The sequence below is a fragment of the Lepisosteus oculatus genome, chromosome 5 (assembly GCF_040954835.1).
Source record: "Lepisosteus oculatus isolate fLepOcu1 chromosome 5, fLepOcu1.hap2, whole genome shotgun sequence".
Taxonomy (NCBI): Eukaryota; Metazoa; Chordata; class Actinopteri; order Semionotiformes; family Lepisosteidae; genus Lepisosteus; species Lepisosteus oculatus.
Window position 1 is genome coordinate 4273185 of NC_090700.1, and position 2575 is coordinate 4275759.

The following is a 2575-nucleotide window of genomic DNA, read 5'->3' on the forward strand; positions in this document are numbered from 1 at the left end:
GAAATCATAATCATTCATTACCAACATTTCTGACTCAGTTTTTACTTCTCTTCCTGTCTAGTTACGACCCAATGTAAGTCCAGCCTTTTTACTTCTTATTTTTAAAATGTCTTTTTAGAAATAAGTGTTTGTTGCACTTAATTCATTAATTCATACACATGGTGATGCTTTGATCTTTTCTGCAGTTACCAGCTGGCTTCATAAAGCTGTGGATGTTGGTAAGAGATTTATTCTGAAACACTTTGTATCAGCTTATGTATGATGAGTGTATCTGCACAGAGATCACTAGATATCGCGCAGTGTGCCAGAGAAGAGATAGATTATGTGAGAACTGATCAGTTACCAGAGTCAGGAATCACTCAGTCTTCTGGCAACTGTCCACCCTGAGACCTGATTCATTAAACTGAATCTGTTTATTTTAATTGTTATTAGTCAACTGATTCTAGTCAAAACCATCAATTCGTCCATCTTCTAACTGCTTCATCTAATTCAGGGTCATGGGGCAGCAGGAGTCTGTGTGTAGGCTAGCGTCCACCCTAGACAGGATGCCAGCGCATAGCAGAGCACACACTGACAGACACACACACAGGGCCAGTTTTCCCAGAAGCCAATTAACATACAATATCGGCATATCTATGTATTGTGGGAGAAAACCGGAGCACCCGGAAGAAATCCATGTGGACACAGGAAGAACATGCAAGCTCCACGCAGACAGCACCCCAGGAACTGAACCCGGTTCAGCAAAGCTAACCACAGTGCCACCGTGCCCCCTCCAGGTTAAACCCCCTCTGTTAATCCAGTAGAAGCCTGCAGGACTGGGCCTTTCCAAGCCCCTGGGCTTTATGAACTGTTAAGAATCGATGAGAAAACAAAGCTGACGAGGATCTCCTCCAGCCTACCTTCCCGAGTCTCACTCTGGTTTTGTTTCCAGGCAGAGGGATAGCGAATGGAGTCTGCAAGGCAGGTGAGAGCTGCTTTTGTTTGACTGTCCCTCGTCAAAAAAATAATCTAGATGAAAGGATATTACCTGAATTTTGAATTATGCTAATTTGATTAAGGTCAACTGTTTTGTCATACTTGAAAATCCAAACATTACTTACTATTGAAGATTATTTATAGGCATGTTCAGAGTGCTGTGCTTTTCATGGTGCTTAATTATGAGTAAAGAGTCTTTACTAGGCTCTTATAGACTTTTGAGTGATGTGTTTTTACCCAAAACGAATTTCTTTTATTTTCTGAAATTTCAGCCGCTCATGTTCAGAACAAAGACTCTATTAGCGCCTCCTATAACAGTCCTACAGCGCCATCTCGTGGCTCGTTATTGCAGTAATATGCCTTCCTGTGCGTGTTCGGTTGGGATTTGGAGTTAATTCCTATGCTGACCGATATTTCTCACATTTTTCCTTCCCACAGTTAATAACCTCTGAAAGGTATGTGGCCTGAGGCCTTGCTATTTTATATGTTTGCTTTTTCACGGTCTTTTTTGAAAACTTTAATAATAATAATAAAATACAAATCACGGAATCACACCTGTGCGCTGCAGCTATTCCCCAGCACACGAGAGACACTTCTCTCTCATCTCAGCTCGAAGACACACCTCCACTCTCCAGCTCCCCGTAGTCATATTAGTTCTCACGAAGTTACCTTTCGTTACCTTTCGCATCTGTTCTGCCTGACTTTAAAGTTTTCTTCATTGTGTTTGTACTCTTATCTTTCTTAGATGGGTGTACATTCCTGTATACTCCCAGGGCACAGTGAAGAGCTGGAAATGATTTCATGACCTTGTGTGTTTTGGCTATGGGGTTGTACTTGCTTGCAACATCACTTTTACATCGCTGTGCATCTCACTGTGCAGCATTGGAACTAGAGCCCATCATGAAAATCCATCTCTAAAAGAAGAAGAACTGTTTATTCCAGTGGTGTCTGAACCGACAGAATACATCTCTAATAACACACTCAGACTAAGTCTGTTCTTTCGGGTCCTGTCCCCAGATCCTCTTCCGTGTCCTGCCATGAAAACTCTATGAATAGTAATGGGGGACTATCCATACGGTTGCCATGAGTCGACAAACTCGACAGCACTCACCCCCCCCATCGGATGCTTGTCCGGGGAAGTCAAAGAATGTTTTCTGCACAGTAGAAAAAGTGAGACACTGTTTCACTGATGGACATAAGGAATATCTTTGGGGAAGTCAGAACCCAGAGCAGAATTAGCCAGGAGACCGTAGTTGAACCATTGTTCCAAACTTTATCATGGGGTCTTAAATGACGATAAAGTCCGGATTTTGGTTTTACATCTGACCCGATAGATGGGGCCTTTTACGCCATTATTGGTTTGGAAATTCTTGTCCAGATGGAAGAGCGCCACCTACTGGTCCACAAACACAAGCAGCAACCCCATTTTCCTCAGAAGTCTCCTATCCCAGTACTGACCAGACCCAGCCTTGCTGAGCTTCTGAGATCTGAGGAGAGCAGGCTTGAAGCCCAGATTTTGTCGTTAGGAGTCCATGATTGAAAGCAGATAAACAACCAAAGTAGTTACAGTTTTTTTATGAAGAAAGATCCAGAGAACAAG

At 42.8% G+C, this 2575-nt stretch overlaps 1 long non-coding RNA gene across 1 annotated transcript; it reads left to right on the plus strand.

Annotated features, from left to right (window-relative positions):
• The first annotated feature begins 168 nt into the window (after positions 1-168).
• LOC138239111 (uncharacterized) lies at positions 169-1953 on the plus strand. The gene is made up of 4 exons (XR_011189549.1): positions 169-218; positions 932-964; positions 1414-1430; positions 1721-1953. It is a non-coding gene; the product is annotated as an uncharacterized lncRNA (long non-coding RNA).
• The last annotated feature ends 622 nt before the right edge of the window (positions 1954-2575 follow it).